Source organism: Erythrolamprus reginae, chromosome 6, assembly GCF_031021105.1.
Source record: "Erythrolamprus reginae isolate rEryReg1 chromosome 6, rEryReg1.hap1, whole genome shotgun sequence".
NCBI lineage: Eukaryota > Metazoa > Chordata > Lepidosauria > Squamata > Dipsadidae > Erythrolamprus > Erythrolamprus reginae.
Window position 1 is genome coordinate 54370130 of NC_091955.1, and position 25212 is coordinate 54395341.

At 39.5% G+C, this 25212-nt stretch overlaps 1 long non-coding RNA gene across 1 annotated transcript in view; it reads right to left on the reverse strand.

Moving 5' to 3' along the window:
- Positions 1-18213: 18213 nt before the first annotated feature.
- Positions 18214-25212, reverse strand: part of LOC139168989 (uncharacterized) — a 56987-nt gene continuing 49988 nt past the window's right edge. Inside the window, exon 3 of the long non-coding RNA XR_011559411.1 lies at positions 18214-18262. This is a non-coding gene — a long non-coding RNA (uncharacterized lncRNA). The remainder of the gene's footprint in view (positions 18263-25212) is intronic.

Here is a 25212-nt window from a genome sequence, read left to right on the forward strand (position 1 = left end):
GAACAAATTAATTGCTTTGTGAAGCCCTGCAACAATATCATTAAAAGTTTGTTTGACTCAGAGGAAAAAAAAGATGGTGTACATTACCTCACTTTGCTAAACTAGACTTATTAAAGAATATTAAAAGAATATCAGTGGATTTGTTGAGTTCAAAATTCCCTGCTTCAGTCCTGAAGTATTCCAGCATGGTACATATACATATTATTCCATTTTTTTAAAGGAAAAAACTGCTTTCAGATTGGGAATGTTCCTTTGTTTTCTATAAGTATATGTTCCAAAACAGGAAAGGTTTCTCAGCATTCTAGATGATTAAGAGGAAACTAGAATATATGTAGTCTTCATTTATTGATCACAATTTAGATCAACAACTTGGTTGTTAAGCAAAGCAATCACTATTTGAAATTCTCATAGTGTGTATACAGTGATCCCTCGATTAGCACGGTCTCGATTAGCGCGAAACGCTGCAAAGCGGTTTTTCAAAAAATATTAATTAAAAAATAATTAATAATAAAATAATCAAAATAATAATCAGTCTTCTATGTTTCTATGTTTCTATAAGTCCGCGCTAGTTCTCTCTCTCTTTCTCTCCCTGTTGCCGGCGTGGTATATGAGAGAGAAAGAGAGAGGCAGAGGTCGGGCGCATTACCGGGAGGTGGAGGCGGCGTGGGGACGCTGGGTGCCGGGGACACCGAGGAGGTGGTGGACGTGGCCTCTCAGCTGCAGAGCCGAACAAGGGCGGAGGCAACGGCGGAGTCCGGCGCTGGGGCCATGCGGGGCCGCTCATCCAGGGGGGCGTGGACTGGCAAGTCGTCCTCCTTTCTCTTTCTTTCTCTCTCTTATACCACACTGGTAACAGGGAGAGAAAGAGAGAGAGTGGAGGGCACCTTGCCGGTCCACGCCCCCCTAGATGAGCGGCTCCGCATGGCCCCAGCGCCGCCCAGGCAAAGGGGAAACCCCAAGATCGCTTGCCGCTTGCCGTATTGCAGCGAAGGAGGCGAAGCAAGGCTCCAAGCTGCAATACGGCAAGCGGCAAGCGATCTTGGGGTTTCCCCTTTGCCTGGGCGGCGGGAAGACCAAGGGAAGGTTCCTTCAGCCGCCCAACACCTGATCCGCTCCGCAGCGCGGCAGCAGCGAGGAGCCGAAGATGGGGTTTCCCCTTTGCCTTTACCCCATCTTCGGCTCCTCGCTGCTTCCGCGCTGCGGAGCAGATCAGCTGTTGGGCGGCTGAAGGAACCTTCCCTTGGTCTTCCCCGCCGCCCACACGCAAACTCCACCATCTGCGCATGTGCGGCCATGAAAAAAAATGGCGCGCATGCGTAGATGGTGTTTTTTACTTCCGCACCACTATAACGCGGAAATCAATTAGCGCGGGAGGTCTTGGAACGTAACCCCCGCGCTAATCGAGAGATCACTGTATTACTATAGCTTTCCTTTGTTACACAGATGTGCAAAAGTCATAAAAGTGGGCATTACTCATAGTTACTTTTTTTCACCACTGTAACGGTGAATGGGTCTTTAAATAAGACTTCTGTACTGAATATTACACATCTTTATAAACTGTTTAGTTAGGCCTTTTTTATAGTCAAATCTGTATCTAAATAAATGTTTTCCTAAACACCTGTTATTTCACACATAATATTAAAAAATTATGCATTTTATGAGAAATCAATTTTGAAAACACATGGAAATTGTAGCCTATGCACAACAAAAATTGAAGTAAGATGGATATATTTCCCCATCTCAACAATTAATTATTATACATTTCACAGCCCAGGGGAAATGGCTGGATTTAGAATATACAATAAGCCTCAGATAGTTCAGAGTCAATCGGTCTGTCTGTAGGTATTTAAAGAGATGAACAGACAGCCAATTAAACGGCCGGCTGGAGATTGTGACGAGGCCGACGGGGAACGGTATGGGGGAGATTGTGCGAGATATTGTGCAATCTCCCCGTCACCCCTGGCAACCTGCCGAAGCTTCGGCTGAGCCAGGGGGCATGTCTGTGCACCCTGCAAACAGGGCAATGCAGTGAGGCTCCCCTTGTTGCTTCAGCTTCTGGTTGCCTAGGTAACCAGCTGAAGCTTAGTTTGATATCCGGGGGCATGCACAGCAAGCCCTATAAATAGGGCTGCACAGGGGAGGCTCCTCTTTTTTGCCTCGGCTGTCATTCCAGGAGCGAACAACCACCCTCCCTCCTCTCTTTGTAGTGTGCTTCTAGGGGTCACCTTTCAGGGGCCAAGTAGGAATTTCTTACAGTTTCAACCTTTGTTGTGGCCGTTTTTTCACCTATATCACACTGGAGAGTGAGGATGGACAGGTTGGGGGGGGGTGGCACACATTCGTTTCAATCTGGTTACAATTGGCTTATCCCTATGGTCAATGGGGTTTGGCAGATAATGGGCGGAAATGGGTAGCAATAGCAACTGCACATTCGCCTTTAGGACATTTTTTGAAAGGTGATGGGCGGCCCCTCGCCAGGAACTCCGTGTGGGAACCCGCCTGAGTAAATGGAGGGAAGCTGATTTTCATTGGTAACTCAAATCTTTGATTCCACCATTCACTCACTCCACCATTGGAGCCTGCTTTACAAAAGATATTATCTGCATAATTCAGAACCTAACATAATAATAATAATAATAATAATAATAATAATAATAATAATAATAACAACAACAACAACAACAACATAGTTGGAAGGGACCTTGTACCCTATACTACTTCAGACAGATGGTTATCCAACATCTGCTTAAAAACTTCCAGTGCTGGAGCATTCACAACTTCTGGAGGCAAGCTGTTCCACTGACTAATTGTTCTAACTGTCAGGAAATTTCTCCTTAGTTCTAAGTTGCTTCTCTCCTTGTTCAGCTTTCACCCATTGCTTCTTGTTCTACCCTCGGGTGCTTTGGAGAATAAGTTGACTCCTTCTTCTTTGTGGCAAGCCCTGAAATATTGGAACACTGCTATCATGTCTCTCCTAGTCCTTCTTTTCATTAAACTAGTCATGCACAGTTCTTGCAACCATTCTTCATCTGTTTTAGCCTCCAGTGCCCTCATCATCGTTGCCACTCTTCTCTGCACTTTTTCTAGAGCCTCAACATCTTTTTTTACATTTTGGCAACCAAAACTGAATGCAGTATTCTAAGTGTGGCCTTACCAAGGCCTTATAAAGTGGTGTTAACACATCACCTGATCTTGATTCTTTCCCTCTATTAATGCAGCCTAGAACTGTGTTGGCTTTTTTGGCAGCTGCTGCACACTGCTGGCTCATATTTAAATGGGAATAGGACTCCAAGATCCCTCTCACAGTTACTACTGTTGAGCAATGTATTACACAATCTTCGAGTCTGCGGAGAGGAGCGTCATACAAATCTAAATAATAATAATAATAATAATAATAATAATAATAATAATAATAATAATAATAATAATAACAACAACAACGTATACTGTATCTGTACATTTTGTTTTTCTTGCCTAAATGTAGATCCTTACTTTTTTCAACCATTAAATTTCATTTTGTTAGATAGCACCCCATTGTTCAAGTTTGTCAAGATCCTTCTGTATTTTGCGCCTATCTTCTGGAGTGTTGGCTATTCCTGCCAGTTTGGTGTCATCTACAAATTTGATAAGTTCCCCATCTATCCCCTTGTTTTGCAAAATACTGTGATTTGATTTGTGTATAATAGGAACAATTGAAAAATTGTTTACCTGAAAATAGGTACAAAACTAAATGTGCAGTAGTGTAAATTTAACATCTACCTACTTCTTCATTTATACTTACCATATTTTAAACATAAATTTAATGTAACTTTTGGCTATATTCCTAGTTATATTGGTGAATCTGCATCTCATCCTAATTATTTGTTTTTTAAAAATCATCTATTACAATTACTTACATTCCAATATGATTAAATAATGATAATTAACACATAGAAATGTAGAAATTTAAAGTCATTAAATTGAAGGAGCAGACTATAGAAATATATGTAATCCAAATTCACCATGCTATATGTTCCTTCTTGCCTGATGCAACCAGTAACCTATAATTTAGAGAAACAATAAGCCAACATATACTAAACTTATGAAAATAAAGAACAGAGCCTTGTTTCAGAAGGCAATTATTTTTTGAAGAAAAAGAGAAGAATAAAAATAATAATTTTGTTATAGTTTTTTCTCTTCAATTCTGTTGCCCCCAGATACTGCCATGTTTATTATCCAAATCGTTTTGTCTTTCTTATCGACAATTTTTAAGTCTGGATTGTTAATGTGACAAATGCTTGTCTGTTTTAATTCTAAAATCCTAGAGCATTTTAACTTCTTTACTTCTATTACTTTGGTTTCTCTTCAGATTAAATAAATTTTATTGTCTGAGTTCCAAGTAATAATCTAATAGCAAACAAAACTCTGAAGCCTGTAGATACCTCAAGGAATAGTTTATATCATATTGGCACAGTTGTTGTGAAAATCAATTCTGAAGGTTCCCATGGTTTTCACCTAATTAAAAGTGTTTCACCTTTCCCAAACAATCAGTCACATGGTCCAATCAGGTTGCCATCCAGTTGCCTGGTAATGTCACTTCTCCTTTCTCCAATCTGGTATGAGAATGTTCCCAGTTCTCAGGAGAAAGTATTTGCTACAAAAGCCCGACTATCTCTATTCCCACCTCCCTATCTCTCAGCTCCAATGTGGCAACACTGAAGCTACAAAATGGCTTTGGTCAAGTCAGCTTCAGGGTTGGCACGTGCTATATAAAACCATCTATTTTTTGGTCCCACACATATTATTCTTATTATACATTTTATTAATTAAACATGAAACTCAATCAACTGAACTTTTAAAAATGCATCACAACTATCATTGGCTGGCACTAATGGTTGATATAGGTTGATATACCTGTAGGTTCCTGCCAGTATCCTAGGTATCAACCAAGTATTTTCTTAAAATGTACAAGTAGTGCCCTTTTTGCAGTTCCACCTGTGTTATTGCAGGAAGCTGCAATTTCTTGATGTATTTTATAAAATTTTTGGAGATGGTACCAAGTGCCCTGATGACAATGGTTATCACTGTTACATGTTTCATCCATAATCGCGTAGATTTGATGGCCAGGTTGTGATATTTCATGATTTTCTCCAATTCTTTTTCTTTGACACTTCATACAGCGATATCAATAAATTTTACTTTTAGTTTTCAACAACTGTAATATGTGGTGTGGTGTGTTCCAAATGACAACCTGTCTGTATTCAAAAGTCTCACAAGATCTTCACCTTTTCATTTTTGACAACGTGTTCCACTTTATGTTCCCATGACTTTCTGGATATAGGTAAGTCACATTTTTTTACATAATGACCAATGGATTAATTTAGCAACTTGGTTTATAAATGATAAAACCCATGTCTGAGCCTGGACGGCTATCAGGTGCAATCCCTATGATTATGGGATTACCAATCTTTGGATCAGTAGTTTTTATTTCATGGAATTAGTTTGCAAAGCTTATTTTTGAACAACCAAAATGAAGTCTTCAGTTTCCTTCAGGTATTGACTGTGCATACATTTCTTTTTCCAGTTAGAAATTAGATGCTTTCACTCTTGTTGTTTTTCAAGAGGTTTCTCTTATTCACCTCCATCAGCAGAGGCTCTTTTGCTTTTTTAAAGTAGTCATTTAAGTCATGTTTTTTCCACTTCCAAGTTTGTTTCACCTGTAAAAGTCCTCTGATTACTCTGAGATCTTGACAAGTACAATAAATCAGTATCACTGTTTGTGTGTAGAACATGGCACATTGTCAATTAAGGGGGGGAGGGTTTAGTTCTCGGTCCAAATTATTAAGTTTTAGCTAAGTCCAATCAATTATTCCAGCTAAGTATCATATTATAGGCACTGCCCAGTGTTAATTGTCTTTATGATGTTCTCTCTGCTCAACTTTGATCTCAAGATTGTCTAGATTTTCCTTATTTTTGTTGAAGTAGCTCCCCTGACTTGGTTGTGCAACAATTACTATTAATATGATAATTAGTCACAGAGTCAACCAGATATTTAGACAAAATTTGTTATCTACCTAAGTATTATAATTATTTTCATTGTTTGTTTACTTCACTTTAATATCTTAAAAGCTCACTTTATACTATATGAAAAATTCACTGAAAGATCAAATAAAAGACAGGTAATCATGAAGAAAATCTAACTATGTAGTTGCTATAAGTCAACACTAACTTCATGACACTCAATCAATCAATCAACCATTCAAATTAATCAGCACATTTAAAAAATCGTAACAAATCCAGTTCTCTAACATGGTGATGCCAATTAGAATTATGAAAGTTAAATACTCAGTGTATTTGGAGGTCAGTAGTTTGGTGATGCTTATTTTAATAAAATAAATTAAGAGAATCTTATTACAGTGTTCCCTCGATTTTCGCAGGGGATGCGTTCCGAGACTGCCCGTGAAAGTTGAATTTCCGTGAAGTAGAGATGCGGAAGTAAATACACTATTTTGGGCTATGAACAGTATCACAAACCTTCCCTTAACACTTTAAATCCCTAAATTGCAATTTTCCATTCCCTTAGCAACCATTCAGATTATTACCATGTTTATTTATTAAAGTTTATTAAAAAAAATATTTATTAAAGGCAGACAAAAGTTTGGCAATGACACATGACATCATCGGGCAGGAAAAACTGTGGTATAGGGGAAAAACCCGCAAAGTATTTTTTAATTAATATTTTTGAAAAACCGTGTTATAGACTTTTCGCGAAGTTCGAACCCGCAAAAATCGAGGGAACACTGTAATACCAAACTATCTACATTATATCTCTGAAGAACAAATGTTTACCATCTATAATTCCTCAGAATTGTGCTTTTATAGTGGAGGAGACAGACTTTTGTTTTTATACATATAACTATCTTTGCTACATTGAGAAAATATCAGAAAAAGTACCACTTGAAAAATTGTATAGAAAAAATAAATAAATAATTGGACAGGAAATAAATTCTTCTTTTATTGCCCAGACTTCCTAAATTCAGGACAGCATATAACCATGGAGTTCTACTTGAAACAGTTTCCTTACCAGCCATGAAAATTATAGTTAATATATGTCAAAGACATTCAAACATATGAAAAAAACTATTAAAAAAGAAGGAAGGAAGGAGAGGAGGAAGAAAGAAGGAAGGAAGGAAGAAAAGAAGGAAAAGACAACAGCATTCTATAAATAAGAATTACCACTTTATTCAAATAACACTAAGAAGAGTATGAGCTTACTTTTTTTAAAAAATGAGGTGTAGGATTTCTATTGATATAAATCAATATAGGACAAAGTTTAAGGGACATGGTGCCTCAGTGGCTAAGACTGAGCTTGTCAATCAGAAGGTCAGCAGTTCAGCAGTTCAAATCCCTAGCATCACATAAAGGAATACGCTTCCATTACTTGTCCCAGCTTCTGCCAGCCTAGCAGTTTGAAAGCATGTAAAAAATGCAAGTAGAAAAATACGGTCCACTTTGGTGGAAAGGTAACAAAAATCCTTGTACTTTTGGCATTTAGTCATGCCAGCCTCATGATCATTGAGACATCTTCAGATAGCACTGGCTCTTCAGCTTAGAAACAGAGATGAGCATTACCCCTAGAGACAGAAATGAATAGTATGCATGGGAGGGGGAACTTTTATCTTTACTTGTTGTGAGTGAGCCTAGATCAACTTTGATAATGTCATTCATTCATTCATTCATTCATTCATTTATTGGATTTGTATGCCGCCCCTCTCCGTAGACTCGGGGCGGCTAACAACAGTAATAAAAAACATCATGTAAATCCAATACTAAAAACAACTAAAAAACCCTTATTATAAAACATAATGTCATATGATGAAGAAGATGAAACAGGCCCATCTGGATACCCTGGGCCCATGGCCTTGCCAGCTGATGCAGAGGGTGAAGAGGAGATAGATGAGGGTGAAGAGGAGGCAGAGGTGTTAATTCAGACTATTTCTGAGTCTGAAGAGGAGGAAGAGGACGTTCGAAACAATGACTCAATGTTAGATCCTAGATTTAGAAGACTTCAGAGTAGACCGGATAAATTGTACAGGAAAAGGAAGTAACCTATACTGTACTGTTTAAGTCTATAGTTGCTGATTTGTCACAAGGAGTATAAGAGTGGGAGTCTGATTAAATGTTTGTGGAGTTGCAACTTTTCATCACGGTAGTTGATTTCTGCTAAATCTGCTCAGAAAATCTTGGCCTTCTGCTCTAAAAGGCCCTTTGCCTGAAACGCTGACATACCTAGACATTTGGTAAGCTGCTAGTACATTTGGTAAACTGCTAGTACTAATTTGAAGTATTGAGGACTTAACTAAAAAGGGGACTGCAATGATTAACCTTTGGTGTGGCTCCCAGAGTAATTATTCAGACTTCAGTTTGGAATGCTCTGCTATAGAGATTTAACAAGCTGCTTTGAGATGATGTGTTTATTTGGAGAAATATGCTGTAAATAAAGTTCGTTTAAAGAAGTGAAGAGCCTCTCCAGTTTGATTATGCCCAGCATAGAACATTACCTAGGACAAAGCTTATATTGCCTATGACTGCTCTTTTATAATTTCTTTATGAGTCTTGAAGCTCTGAAATTTTCAGGAAATATGGCAGTCACACAGTTATCTTATTAGATTAGTGGAACCCCCCCCCTCTTTTTTTTTCAATTTCTGTGGGTTTGGGAGATCAAAAGATCACAATGGATGTATAAAGGCTTGTAATAGCTTAGGACATCCTCCCATTTTGAACATTTTATTTATTTATTTATTTATTGGATTTGTATGCCGCCCCTCTCCAGAGACTTGGGGCGGCTAACAGCGACAATAAAACAGTGTACAATAGTAATTTGGTATTGATGATTAAAAATCAATTAATATAAAAACCAAGCATACATACATACATACCATGCATAGAATTGTAAAGGCCTAGGGGGAAAGAGGATCTCAATTCCCCCATGCCTGGCGGCAGAGGTGGGTTTTAAGTTGTTTACGAAAGGCAAGGAGGGTGGGGGCAGTTCTAATCTCTGGGGGGAGTTGGTTCCAGAGGGCTGGGGCCGCCACAGAGAAGGCTCTTCCCCTGGGTCCCGCCAGGCAACATTGCTTAGTTGACGGGACCCGGAGAAGAGCCACTCTGTGGGACCTAACTGGTCGCTGGGATTCATGCAGCAGAAGGCGGTCCCTGAGGTAATCTGGTCTGGTGCCATGAAGGGCTTTATAGGTCATAACCAACACTTTGAATTGTGACCGGAAACTGATCGGCAACCAACCTTTAATTATGCCACTGAATATTTTAACAAGACCCAAATGCATGATGTCCTGCATTCCTTTGTTAACAGTTATAAAAGCAACTTCTTAAACACAATAGCAAAAGAAAATTGTTCCAAGCATCTTCTCATCCACAACCTCCTAGAATTATTTAATAATTCACAAATTGCAATATGTCCTAGTTCCATCTGTCTGATTTTATTTATGTCTGATTTGTGACTGTCACTTCCTTTCTTCCATAGACTCTCATTTTCCACTTGAAATATCACCCTGTGTTTGTAACTGCAATGCAATCTTCCAAATTTACAAAAGAGCATTTGAAATAAATATTCCCAGAATTTTATAAGGTCACTTCACTTCTAAATGTAAGGACTGAGAGGAATCTTCTCCCACAGCACTGGAAAGAAGCCCTTTAGCAAATGCCCACAATATGACTAAAGTGGTTAGCTTGGAAACCTCACAACATGTTTTAAGATTTTCAAGGTTGGGTAGCTTCAGCAACCTTGGCTGGCTGGAATATGTTTTACTACAGAAAAGGTAGTATATTTTTTCCCTTTGGTGAGTACTATTCAGGATGTACCCCTCACTTCCTTGAGACAGCTTGTCAAAAACTTTGTGTATCTCAGATCTTCCAGACTAGACAGTTCCGTCATGCAATGTGTGCTTTCTATATAATAGTTTGGACTCATCTTGGTCTCCTAGACTATATTAAAGGTCATCAGGATCAGGTAGCATTGATACATGCTGTGGGCAATCATAAAGCCATCCAACCTGAAGACCTTTGGAAAGAAGTCCAACAGTGTCACTAACTTTGTCTGAAATGGCATAGGGTTTCCTGTCTAAGCAGGGGATTGAATTAGAAGACCTCAAAGGTCCCTTCCAACTCTTCTGTTCTGTTCTATTTTATTCTAATTCTATTCTACTCTACCCTTTGACAACATGATTGTCCAACATGAAGTCCTTCACCTGATTCTTTAACAAAATGAAGTATTCTTATTAAGTTCTGCATAGCCAAAGTAGCAAAACAATAATACAGTGATCCCTCGATTTTCACGATCTCGTTCTTCGCGAAACGCTATATCACGATTTTTCCCACCCGATGACGTCACTCTCTTCCTTCCTTTCTCATCTTTCTTTCTCTCTCTCTTTCTCTATCTTGCTTCTTCCTCTCTCACACTCTTCCTCCATCTCTCATCTCTTTCTTTCCTTCTCTCTCTTTCTCTATCTCTCCCCCTCTTGCTGGCGGGCGGCGGGCGGCGGGGCGGGCGGCGGGCGGGCGAGCGGGGGCATCAGCGAGGAAGACCCAGGGAAGGTTCCTTTGACCACCCAGCAGCTGATCTGCTCGGCAGCGCAGCGAGGAGCCGAATTGGGGTTTCCCCTTTGCGTGGGCGGCGGGGAAACCCCGATCTTTGTCTGCTCGCTGCTGCTGCGCTGCTGAGCAGATCAGCTGCTGGGCGGCCACAGCAGCAGCGAGCAGACGAAGATCAGGGTTTCCCCGCCGCCCACGCAAAGGGGAAACCCCGATCTTCGTCTGCTCGCTGCTGCTGCGCTGCCGAGCAGATCAGCTGCTGGGCGGCCGAAGGAACCTTCCCTGGGTCTTCCCCGCCGCCCACACAAACTCCACCATCTACGCATGCGCGGCCATGAAAAAAAGGGCGCGCATGCGCAGATGGTGTTTTTACTTCCACAACCCTACATCGCGAAAAATCGATTATCGCGAGGGGTCTTGGAACGGAACCCTCGCGATAATCGAGGGATCAGTGTAACTTCTGTGGTTTTTATTTCAAATCAACTTATGATGGCTTACTGATAAAATTCACGAAATCCAATTTCTACAGATATCTATCTATCTATCTATCTATCTATCTATCTATCTATCTATCTATCTATCTATCTATCTATCTACCTACCTACCTACCTACCTACCTACCTACCTACCTATCATCTATCTATCTATTTTCAAGTACAGTGTTCCCTCGATTTTCACGGGTTCGAACTTCGCGAAAAGTCTATACCACGGTTTTAAAAAAATATTAATTAAAAAATACTTCACTGTTTTTTCTCCTGTACCATGGTTTTTCTCGCCCAATGACATATGTCATCGCCAAACTTTCGTCTGCCTTTAATAAATATTTTTTTTAAATGAATTTTAATAAATAAACATGGTGAATAATAATCTAAATGGTTGCTAAGGGAATGGGAAATTGTAATTTATTGGTTTAAAGTGTTAAGGGAAGGCTTGTGATACTGTTCATAGCCAAAAATAGTGTATTTACTTCCGCATCTCTACTTCGCGGAAATTCGACTTTCGCGGGCGGTCTCGGAATGCATCCCCTGCGAAAATCGAGGGAACACTGTATGCATTCGATAACAGATAATGATTATGGATACAAGAAATGGATACGAATAAAAGGGAATATTAGGACAGAGACAGTAGGCACTCTAGTGCAGTGATTTTCAACCTTTTTTGAGCTGCGGCACATTTTTTTACATTTACGAAACCTTGGGGCACATTGAGCGGGGGGGGGGGGCTAAAAAAAGTTTGGACAAAAAAATTCTCTCTCTCTCTCTTCCTCCCTTTCACTCTATTTCTCTCTCCCTCTTTCTCTCCCTTCCTTCCTTTCTTTTTCTCTCTCCATCCCTTTCTTTCTCTTCCTTCCTTCCTCTTTTTTGCTCTCTCTCTCCCTCCCTCCCTTCCTCTATGTCTTTTTCTCTCTCTCCTTCCCTCTCTCTCTTTCTCTCTTTCTTTCTTTCTCTTGTTCTCTTTCTCTCTCTTGCTTTCTTTCTCTCTCTCTTGTTCTCTTTCTCTCTCGCTCGCTCTTTCTCTCTTTTGCTTTCTTTCTCTCTCTTGCTTTCTTTTTCTTTCTTTCTCTCTCTCTTGCTTTCTTTCTCTCTCTGAGCTTCGCGGCACACCTGACCATGCCTCACGGCACACTAGTGTGCCGTGGCACACTGGTTGAAAAACACTGCTCTAGTGCGCTTATGTATGCTCCTTAAGGACATCTTAAGGAATGGGGTGAAGTTGACAATAGACAGCAGACAGTTTAAGATTAAAATTTGGGGGGTTTGGGGAAGAAACCACAAAATCAGGTAGTATATTCCAGGCATTGACAATTTTGCAATCATAATTTCTGCAATCAAGTTTGGAGTGGTTTACCATAAGTTTGTATCTATTGTGTGCTCATGTATTATTGTGATTGAAGCTGAAGATACCAGAGAACTTTGAGAAAAAATACAAAACTAAGCTATTTACACATATTATTTAATTTGTTAAAGACAAACTTGGCAATTTCCTTTATTTTATTTCATTCCTCCAAAGTCACTGAGAAATATATGTTTCTTTTCTCCACTCCAGTTTAGAGTAAACATCTAAAGGTAACAACTATGTTTTCCCAATTAACAGCCTGTTTTTGCCTCTGTGATAAAAGACATCACTTGAATGCAAATAAGCAACAGTAAATTATCAACATTCAGAGTGGAAAAATACAACAGGATTTAGCAGGATTTTTGTCAAAATTAAAAAATCTCTGGAAAATATGGAATAACACATACACAATTATAGTACATAGGTCTTCAAGCATTTCTTGCATGTTTCAGGAATTGAAAATACAGACTTTAATTTATTAAAATGCACATGTGCATTTCTTCATTGCATTTTTATGTAGCATTACGACAATATAAGGAAAGCGCATATATACAAATGGGAACACTGAACAAAAAGATCGTGTGAAGTGATTGCAAATTCTTAATCTTCTATGGGACTAAAGTTTATGCAGCTCATTCAAGCATAGAGTCAGGTCTATGGAAAGAGAAAATCAGAAGTGAAAATGGAATATATTGTGGTGCCTGAGTAGCATTTAAATTGCTAGATAATGTGTTTAAAGTTATATTCGGGAATTTATCTGATGGAGCCACCAATATTTTCCTTGTATGTCACAATTTTTAATATGAAAAAGAAAAGAAACATTTGGTAAATTAAATTCCAGTTTATTTAGCATCTGTTTTAACATGTTTAAATGTTAATCATTAGCATCATTAGCAATTTCATTCCATTCTCAAAATTGTAGAAATATGTTATAAGCATATATTTAATACATTAGCCACTAATTGAGATTATGTTTGTACTGTGCTATAGGAAGATGTGCTCAAAATGAGTAAAGTAGATCAAAAGCAGGTCAAATTAGCATTTTTTTTCTGAATTAAATATTAAACTTACATTAAGCAAGAGCGAGCCGATAAATGAACATGTACTACTTGAGACCGGCAAAACATATCAGCCAAGTCTCAAAACCTCAAAAGCTCAATTATGCACACTTTGTTCTGTTAATTCTTGTTTATAACCTATTTAAAAGACAATAAATTGCAGAGCATAGATTTTTGTAGGACAATTTAGTTCCTTTAGCTAAAACCTGTCACTTATTATAATTAGAACATATATCACAATTTTTTTTTGTTTAAATGACTGTGCTTAGAAGGGAGGATTTTTTTTAATTGTGTGGGGAGTCCTCTATATTAAATTCAGCAATTAGCAAATGGAGTTCTAGCTCACACAAATAGAACTTGTTTCAAGATGTTTGGCAAAATATGATGTTAGGATTGAACAGGGGAAGGCAATTTTATCTGCCTTTGGTGTGGCATTTTGTATCAGAGAAAGGAGATGGTTAGCCAACTTCACCAAGGTGAAAATATTGTAAATTTTGCCTTGATAAACCCTTTCCTACGTTTCAGTCAACCCTTAAAGCCTTTTCCATCTGTGTTTCAAAGAGGGACTCAAAGTAAGGCAATAGAAATGAGGGGTGCCAGGTTGCTTTATGGAGTAGTTTAGTGCGAATGATTTGCTGAGGTTTTCTCAGAACAAAGTATCTTTTTAAAAATCAGCATGGCCTAATCTAATGTGATACAGTTCTTAAAATATTTTTTATGTTTATTTTTAATTATCTAGTTCTGGAAGTTTTCAATTTTCACCAAAAAACATGTTTCCAGGTAGCTGGAATACTTCCCCAGGGAGCATATTGAATATTCTATATCAGTGATGGTGAACCTTTTTTGGTTCGTGTGCCAAAAGGGTGTGTGTACATGTGCTGGCATGAGCACATGTGCCCATACCCATTCCCTCCCCCCATATATGCACACAACCCGCACAGCCCCTGAGTTTGCACACAACACCCCCCCCCCCCGTTCCTGGTCTCACTGAAACCTGGGATGGTGAAAAAATGGTCAAACAGGCAAACCAGAATTTTGGAAAAACAGACTTCCGGTTTGCCCATTGTGCTGTTTTTTTGAACTCTGGAGGTTTCAGGAAAGCTTCCTGAAGCCACAGAGTGCGAAAAATAGCACAATGGGAAAACCGGAAATCCATTTTTATGAACTTCCAGTTTGTCTGTTGGGCAGTTTTTCATACTCTGGGGCTTCAGGAAGCTTCCCAGGTAGGGAAAAAGATCCTTTCCCATGGCCGAAAATCACTGCCTAGCACGCACATGCATGCTGGAGCTGACATAGGGCAAAACCTCGTGTGCCTCCGATATGGCTCAGCATGCCACACATGCTTAGTGTTCCATAGGTTCACTATCACTGCTGTATATGGTTCAAATCCTTACTGCCTTTGCAATAAGCCTTGGGATTTTTTTTCTGTTGCAATATGTTCTGCTCCAATTAGAATTCTGAATTAGGGTTTACACTGATTAAATTCTTCTTCATCTTAGCTTTGATGTATTCTTAACCAAAGTACATATTTTCATGTTTAAATTATTCCTTTTTTAATGTTATAACTGCAGTATAAATGTCTGGATTGTTGATTTTACTGAATGTTATTTTCCCACAATTATGTTTAGATTATTTCTTATTTCTTATGCTAAAAGCTGATTTGTAAAAGGCATTTGTCTTAAAAAAATAGGATTAAAAGGATAGAGAGTATATGGCAAATTAACCTATATTTGAACAATGGGACTTCTCCTTAACTAACCTGTAGGTCATATGATCCTCTGAAAGGTCATCCAACAGCTCAGTCATGAGCCACACTGGCTACAGATTTGTTCTGCCAAACAACAAATATCATTGGATATAATCCAAACACTTGAATTAAAAATCAATTGTTGTTGCCTTTGTGTTTTTTTGTGCTAATAGTCTATATTCAAAGAGAAGGATGACATTAAAGGGTGTAATATGTGAAAGACCTGCTTGCTTGCTTTTTGTGGTTTTCTTTTTAATTTTATAGGGCAGAAAACGGGGGCAGGTTCATTTTGTAGCAGAATTTCCACCTTGATCATTGTAGCACATAACTGATTGTGTGGTGGGCAGATAACAGTTTCTGTGGGATACCAAAAGTTAATTCACTTTCTAATGAAATCAGGAAGCATTCATCTGTGGCATGACTCAAATACAGACTGACAGTTTTGAAGATGTAGCTGTTGATTTGAATTGTGTAACTTCTGAGCTAGATAAAAAAGGAAAACAAAGAATGCAACTGTGAAAAATTGAGATAACACAGAAGTTTTCAATAGACAGCTGGAGAATTAGTTACTCAGTTTAAATAAGTACAGTAATACCTCGTCTTACGAACCTAATTGGTTCTGGAAGGAGGTTCGTAAGGCAAAAAGTTCATAACACGAAACAATGTTTCCCATAGGAATCAATGTAAAAGCGATTAATGCATGCAAGGGGGGGAAAATCACCAAATGGCACTCCGCTGGGCGCCGCCGCCCGGCTGTCATCTTATAAAACAGCCGGGGGGCTTCTCAGCATTCTCCCGAACCTGAACCCGAACTTTTGCTGAACTTTTCGGGTTCGGGAGGCCGCCGAGAAGCACCGCCGCCCATCTGTCACCTTCTGAAACAGCCGGGGGGGCTTCTCGGCGTTCTGAATGCCGAACCTGGAAGTTTGACAAATGTTCGGGTTCAGGTTCCGGAGGCCGCCGAGAAGCACCCAGCTGTTTCAGAAGGTTACAGCCGGGCGGCGCCACCCAGCGGAGCACCATTTTTGCGATTGGTGGCGGCATTTTCGGCCGATCTGGAGGCTGAAATGGAGGTGGGGAATCCCAATAGGGAATTCCATGGGCGGAGCTTTGATGTCACGAAGACGTCCTTCCTGGTTGGCCAAAACGTGTGCGTGTGTGTATGTGTGTGTGTGTAGCTATATGTATATGTATTAGTAAAGTGAGCCAGATATTCCAAGAAAGAAAGATGTGGTTAGTATTCAAAGAGTTCTATAAACAGTCTTTCAGAAAAAAATAAGAAAGATGTTCAATTTACACATTAGTGAAAAGTGACTCTGCCTGGACCAGCATGCCTCTGGGAATTCTGTGCCATCCTTCTTTTTTTCCTAGATAATAGCTGAACTAACACTTGCTATTTGTGCCAGCTATCAAGATAAATTGGTGGCTGGAGGTTATTTTTTTCATTTACTAGATATTTCCTGATACCCTTGCCCTTCTAGCATGTAGCATTACTGATCTAAATTGACAGATCAATTAGGCCTCAGCAACATCCTCTCCTATAGGCCTACCTAGCAAGAGAACTGAGTCTTCTATTGTTCCCAGTTTGTGAATATTGCCTTCCATGGCTAAAGTCATATTCAGTAGAGTAGGATTGCTCCTTGTGTAGTGAATAAAGAGGCTGATCCACAGGACTCTGGTATGCAAAATTTCAGACTCATAAAAGTGAACTAATCTAGGTCATGTAGCCTTTCCCCCTCCCAAATCTAATTAAATGAGAAGTGCTACAGTAATACAAGTGGGTGGTGTTATTTCATATAATAGGGTTGTTTTCCTGTAATAGAGGATTACAAACAAAACAAATTTCCTTTTGAAAAGCTGGATATACAGTGATCCCTCGATTTTCGCGATCTCGTTCTTCGCGAAACGCTATATCGCGATTTTTTCACCTGATGACGTCACTCTCTTCCTTCCTTTCTCATCTTTCTTTCTCTCTCTCTTTCTCTATCTTGCTTCTTCCTCTCTCACACTCTCTTCCTCCCTCTCTCATCTCTTTCTTTCCTTCTCTCTCTTTCTCTATCTCTCCCCCTCTTGCTGGTGGGCGGCGGGCGGCGGGAGGGCGGGCGCCTCAGCGAGGAGCCGGGGTTTCCCCTTTGCATGGGCGGCGGGGAAACCCCGATCTTCGTCTGCTCGCTGCTGCTGCAGGCAGGCAGGCGGCGGACAAGCGGCGGGCGGACAAGCGAGGTAGCGGACAAGCGGCGGGCGGACAAGCGGCGGGCAGGCAAGCGGTGGACAAGCAGCGGGTGGACAAGCGGCGGGCAGGTGGGCAGGCAGGCGGCGGACAAGTGGCGGACAAGCGGCGGGCGGACAAGCGGTGGGCGCGGCAGCAGCGAGAAGCCGAAGATCGGGGTTTCCCCTTTGCGTGGGCGGCGGGGAAACCCGGATCTTCGGCTCCTCACTGCTGCGGCGCTGCCGAGCAGATCAGCTGCTGGGCGGCGGAAGGAACCTTCCCTGGGTCTTCCCAGGTGCGGAAGTAAAAACACCATCTGCGCATGCGCGGCCATGGAAAAAAGGGTGCGCATGTGCAGATGGTGTTTTTACTTCCGCACCACTATATTGCGAAAAATCGAGTATCGCGAGGGGTCTTGGAACGTAACCCTCGCGATACTTGAGGGATCACTGTAGTTTATATTTTGTAATACATTACATTTGTATATTTTGTATCAATTATATTTAAACTTATATAAATTATAGGTATCGACTACTATGAATGTGATATTTTGGAATCCATATTTTTTTCTTGTTTGGAAGAGTAAAGAAATAACCTCAACGGTTATAGCTGCTCTTTTTTTTTTTTTAATGGATGTGCAGAACAACCACTATAACTAGCCCAAACTGTGTCTTACCTCATATTTGGAACTGGATTGTGATGTGGAAAAATAGAGTTTACTGGGAGACTCTCTTTGTAGTAGGGAAAAATACTATTCATGAAATTGTGGATTATTACTCTATCTATATTTTCATTGAGCAACCAGTCAGCTTAGTCACAGGATGTCTAGAGAGAGAAGTGGAATATGATGGAAAAAAATAAAGGTCAATACATTGGCAACAAAAACTCTAGTGTTTCCATAGCTACATTACAGTCCTAAAGATCTAAAGTTTCACAATGGATTTTTGCTCTAGAAACTATACTTGCTGATGCTAATGTTGAGTGGAAAGTGAATCACCCTTTAGAATTGCAGCAATAAATCTCGTAAAGCTTAACAAAATATATAATCATTAAGTAAGAGTTTAACTCAGCTGCATTATCCTAATACTGTACTAAAACAGGACAGTGTTACATTTCAGATTATATTTTTACAGATCTTTAAAACTGATGTGGCTTTCTGGAAGTATACATTATTCTCTATCATTTAAAAGAAGATACAATAGCACTGGGCATCTTCAGATCAAGCATTTGTTTTAAAAAGCTTCTTCATTTTGTTAAGATGTCTAGAACAATAATAAAGCAGTCTTTAAAAAATAAGTCTAATAATTTCAACATTCTATAGACATATAATAATAATAATAATAATAATAATAATAATAATAATAATAAACTTATTGTCATTGTCAAAACAACGAATTGTCATTGGCAACGAAAGTCGTGTGACAACCAGAGACCAGTCCCACCATACATAAAATCAGAATAGGTAGATTTAAAAATAAAATAAAATATATAATAAAAAATAGAATAAAATGTGCCACCCACTACAAATTCCCCACCCTGAACCACTCAATTTATCATTTATAGTTATTACTTAACTCCTTGCATCCAGATTCAGCAACTGATTAGCACAAGAAAATAAAATTCTGCCTCTGCCTCTGGCCTCTTTGCAGCTAAAGCTACACTTTAGTTTCACGTTCATTTTGTGGGTTGCCTTGCAGGCGTTAATCAGCTGAGAGTCTGGAAGCTGATAATGAGCTCTGTTCTACAAGGAAGCAAATTATTGGGAGGCAGATGCCAAAGGGAGAAGGGTGAGCAGGTGGGGCTACATTTGGTGTATAAGATGCATCCACATTTTCACCCTCTTTTGGAGGGTAAAAAGATGTGTCTTAAAACTTAAATTTAAACATAAATTTAGCTTATATCAAATAATGTCAGAAAAAATGGAAAATGGAAAACCAATGGGACATTGAGTATAATCTAAAGACAAAAGAAAAATAAAATGAACAATAGTAAAAGAAAATAATTTTCTATACCTGATGCTAGAATTGTAAAAGCAAACTTGATGGTCACAGTCTTCCTTTTGTGTGTGTGTGTGTGTGTGTGTGTGTGTGTGTCCAATTTGTTTAGGCCATTATATTCAATTTGCCAATATATTTGTCAACATATTTAATGAAATATTGATGCACCTCTTTAGTGGTCACTATTGTTACTTTTCACAAGGCATACCAATTTTTTAAAAACTTTAAAACAGATATAATATAGAACACAAGCATTGTTTGACATACACCGCTATTTCTTTCTTTTTTTGAATCAGTCAGAATTATATAAAGATTGCCTAATTCAGACGCTTCTAAAAATTGATATCTACTTTCTGTTTGTGTAATTTTGTGAATGTTTGTCTTCATTTGATATGTGAGTTAATACCATTTATGTTGATTAAGAGAATCTTGATTTGTTTTTCCATCTTATTGCCCTCAGTGCACTTTTGCCGCCTTTGTACTTCTTGTTTCTATTTGATTTCTTGTTTTCTTTCTTTCTTTCTCTTCTCTTTCTTCTAAATGTTGTTCTTTCTGTCTATTTCTATGCTACTTTCCCCTTCCTCCAGGTAAATTGTTTAATCTTGCAGAGAATGGACTTGAATATGTCAGGTTTTCAATGGAAGCACTACTGGAACGTAGTAAAATAAATACAATTATAGTATCCATATGAATGTTACAGATTAAAAAACAAATAAAGAATTGACTCTTATTACTCAAATGAATAATGTCTATGGAGATTCTCAGTTTTCCAGGTCATGGTCATGGTTGTCCCAAAGATGCTTTTATAGCAAAGGTGCTATAGAACAATTAACCTGATACATTATTTCATCATGCCATTCCCTAATGAACAAACATTATTTCTAAATTAATATGAATTTATCTCTTCAGATTTCAATGTGCTGCATTAAAATCAGGGAAACTGCTCTAATATACATCACTCCTAATTTAAAATATAATTAAAGGAATAGCATGTTTGCAGGTTATTTGTCTGCTGCCAATGCAAGATAATTGCTCCTTTCGTGAATTATTTGTGCTGTCTGTAGAAGGTTTGATTTTAATGATACTTTTGAAAAACCTATATAGAACTATAAAATTAAATGGGCATATCATATCCTTCTGGTTATACTCTTCACATTTTATAGATTTTTGTTATTTGAAGACCAATTTATCCATAGAGCTCCACTATATGTGATTTGTCCTTGATATTTTGAATCCATTATTACTGATATCCATTTTTTCTTTCATTCTTAGAAGGATATTTTGACACGTATTCTAAATAGAACAGAAGGGGGAGCTTGTTTTTTTTTTAATGATCTGAGCAACAGAAGCTGATTCCCTAGCATACAAATGGGAACGAAATTACAACAGCTGGCTGCAAAAGTTTAAAACATTATTCCAAAAATCTCTAGTGGTGTGGGTTTTTTTTTACTGCTGTGCAGTATGAAAAAATGGAGTTGATTATAAGTGAACTGCTTTAGATACTCCATTATCTAATCCATGCATGATTTTATATGTGTGCTTTTCCAGCTAGAATTTTCTTTCTCTTTTCTTCTCCCAGCTTAGAGCAATTTACTCCTGACTTTAAGGTCACATTTTGAGTTGAAACAACAGTGAGTTTTAACATTTTGAAATTATAATTTTTCATTCTGATTTATGAATAGATGAGTTGAAAAGAATTTATGAATGCACACAATTTAAGCAAAGCTTGGATTGATCTGAAATTCCAGGAATTTCATACAATTGTTAAAAATATGACAACCTAAAGCCATAATGGTGAACCTATGGCACATGTGCCACAAGTGACATGTGGAGCCATATGGCACACTAGCCATTGCCCTAGCTCAGCTTCTGCGTGCATGGGTGCATTAGCCAGCTGATTTTTTAATCATACGAAGGCTCTGAGAGGGAGTTTTCAGCCTCCAGAGAGCCTCTGGGATACAGGGAAAGGCATTTTCTCCCTCCCCAGGCTCCAGGGAAGCCTTTGGAGCTTGGGGAGGGCAGCAAACAAGCCTACTGGGCCCACTGGAAGTTGGGACGTGGGGGGGATTGTACATGCATGTGCAGGAGTGTGGGGCAGAGGGGGGGGGTCACACTTGCTTGTGCAGGGGGTGGTGAATGGGGGGCATTGAATTATGGGTGTGGCACACATGTGCATTCAATAGTGTTTTCGGTGCCCGAGGAAAGCAGGTTTGCCATCACTAACCTAAAGCACCCAGATGAACAAAATGCAAAAAAAGTTTTACTTTGATTCCAAAGCTTTCCCTTCCAATATTATGAGAAGACTGTTTCATTTTTGGAGGCATCTGACTGTGAAATAGACTGTTACATCCACCAAGTGTTTCGCTGTTTCTAGGAAGGGACAGAATTTGTTCATATTACACAAAACTTCTTATCATCATGTTTCAAATTTATTCAGTTCTACAAAATTCCATGATGCGAAGAAGTAAACATGGACTAAATTAGCCTAAGCAATCCCAGGGAAGTTTAGGAAGTCAGAAGAAAAGTTCAATGGCTATAACATGTGTTCTACTTCAAAATAAACCAAAAAAAGAGTATAAGAATAAATGTAAAAACAACAACAAAAAAAGAATTAGCCTTGACCTGTTAAAATTCACGTCTGGTTGAGGGAAGGCAGTGGAATGCTCTTCAGTGGTTCTCCTCCTACCTCTCCGGTTGGTCACATTCAGTGTTAATGGGGGGTCAGAGGTCGACTTCAAGGTTAATCCTTGTGGGGTGCCTCAGGGGTCGGTCCTCTCCCCCCTGCTATTCAATATCTACATGAAACCGCTGGGTGAGATCATCCAGGGGCATGGGGTGAGGTATCATCAGTATGCTGATGATACCCAGCTGTACATCTCCACCCCATGTCCAGTCAACGAAGCAGTGGAAGTTATGTGCCAGTGTCTGGAGGCTGTTGGGGTCTGGATGGGTGTCAACAGACTCAAACTCAACCCGGATTAGATGGAGTGGCTGTGGGTTCTGCCTCCCACGGACAATTCCATCTGTCCGTCCATAACCCTGCGGGGGGAATTATTGACCCCCTCAGAGAGGGTCCGCAATTTGGGCATTCTCCTTGATCCACAGCTCACATTAGAGAACCATCTTTCAGCTGTGGCGAGGGAGACGTTTGCCCAGGTTTGCCTGGTGCACTAGTTGCGGCCCTATCTGGACCGGGACTCACTGCTCAGTGTCACTCATGCCCTCATCACCTCGAGGTTCAACTACTGTAATGCTCTCTACATGGGGCTACCTTTGAAAAGTGTTCAGAACCTTCAGATCGTGCAGAATGCAGCTGCGAGAGCAATCATTGGTGACCCTAGGTATGCCTGTGTTACACCAACACTCCGCAGTCTGCATTGTTTGCCAATCAGTTTCCGGTCACAAGTCAAAGTATTGGTTATGACCTATAAAGCCCTTCATGGCATCGGAACAGAATATCTCCGGGACCACCTTCAGCCGCACGAATCCCAGCGACCGGTTAGGTCCCACAGAGTTGGCCTTCTCTGGGTCCTGTTGACTAAACAATGTTGTTTGGTGGGATCCAGGAGAAGAGCCTTCTCTGTGGTGGCCCCGACCCTCTGGAACCAGCTCCCCCCAGAGATTAGAACTGCCCCCACCCTCCTTGCCTTTTGCAAACTCCTTAAAACCCATCTCTGCCGTCAGGCATGGGGGAATTGAGACATCTCCCCCGGGCCAATACAGTTTATGCATGGTATGGTTGTATGCATGTTTGCTTTTAATAATGGAGTTTTTAGTGTTTTTTAAATTATTAGATTTGTTGTACATTGTTTTATTGTTGCTGTGAGCTGCCCCGAGTCTACAGAGAGGGGTGGCATACAAATATAATAAATAAATAAATAAATAAATAAATAAATAAAATAAAATCTGTTGAACAATGAAAGAAGGTATGAGGATAAAAAGGAAATAAGGTAACTATGCAAGTAGAATGGTGAGGTTTCTGTTTCAATTTGGAATCCTGAACATGAGAACTTTTACTAAGTGCTGAGGACATTTTCATTTTCTTTCAGATCCCTAGATGTGTCAGAGTCATGAGAAATACAATAAGTAAAATAAATGTTAAGGAAAAGCCATTCACGTAATAAAGCAAAATCCACCTGTCTGCAAGAGAAAGCATCAAAATAATGTCTTCACAGCTAGCCATATAACTAAAACATCAGACCATTCTTTGTTATTCCCATAGAGCTGTCATTTTTAAACTGCCTGTTGTTAGAGGACAAAGACTGGTCTAGTAGAGAAAGTCAAGCCATCCATCAGCCCAGTATTTGAAATAAAAATGTACAAGGTAATTGCTTGTATGAGATCTGTCAGAAAGATGTTTCTGAAAGTTTGACCTTTATCAGATATTTGCCTTATGCAGGCATGTTTCTACTGAGTTTCTACTTAATTTATATGAGAAATGGAGAAAGGCACAGCTACTGGAGTATGAACAGATCATCCTCCTCTCTTCAGTGTTAACAGCAGGGGTGGTGTTGTGGCCCACTTGTGTCCTGTGCAATACATAATGGACCCAAAGGACTCAGAGACAGTGGAGATGTGGTACAGACTTCCTTTGTTCCTGGCACCCAAGACTGTCAGTGAAAAGGATGTGGTGTCAGAGACTGAAGAGCAACCAGGGCCTTCTGCATCTCCTGAGATGAGTGACTCAGGAGAAGAGGAGGAGCCTCTTCTTGATGCTAGGATTAGCAGGACCTATAGGAGGCATGAGTGATTACTTAGGAGGAGGTTTACTCATGAGTAACACTGCTGACTACTGGACCACACAGTCAAGCTATTTAAGATGGAGTCATGCATCACTCCGGTGCAAAGAACAATGTCATTCATCTTAGACATCTGGTTTCCGCTCCTATATTTTTGGCTTGTGTTTTAAAAAGACTACATTCTTGGCTTTCTTAGTAAGTTCTGGGCTTCCAAACAAATTCTGTAAATTGACAATAATAACACCTACTACAATCTAGTAATTAGTTGTTGTATTTATCTATTCCTAGGACTCTGGCCAGCTGCTAAGACTTGATAATCAGAGCCGTGAAGTTTTTGTTAGCATTTAACTTCTTTGCAAAAAGACTCAACTGCGTAAGTCTTTGGTACATAGTAAAACTTTTATTAGTTAATCTGGTGGTGTACATCTGATTCTTGGCAAACTCAGCACTGGGACAGAATAGGTGGGTTCTGGTTTCTCCCACTGCTGGTTTGCTCAGGGACACGCCACACATATGTGAAGTGTGAGTAAGTAGTGCATGCATCCTACAAAAAAAAAAGCTTTTATGCATGCACAGAAGCAAAAATCAAGATGGTGGCACCTGCACCGCTGCCAAGAGACATCCATGTCCCTTTCCTTTCAGTTGAATTTTTGGGTTCGGAGAAGCCTATTGCACACGGCAACACAAATAACTCTTTTGAGACCAAGGGTGTGTGTTCTCTTTTATCAAAGCTGAACAATTGCTCCCAATTTTCAGGGTCTATAACATGGCGTAGTTGACAGGATAGTTGAATTAGTACAGTAGTAAACAAATGATTTGATTTTTTTTCTTATAGTTTCCACCTTTAAAATTGCTCCCTTTTTTAAATGAAAAAAACCCCTACTGTATATTAGAAGGAAAAAATTAAAGGAGGTGACCAGAACTAAGCTCTGCTGAATTATGAACTGAACTGATAATTGGATAGTGTCATATAGTAGATTTTATAGATATATGCATTTTAGAAACTTTTCCTGCTATCATATTCATCATGATAAACAAA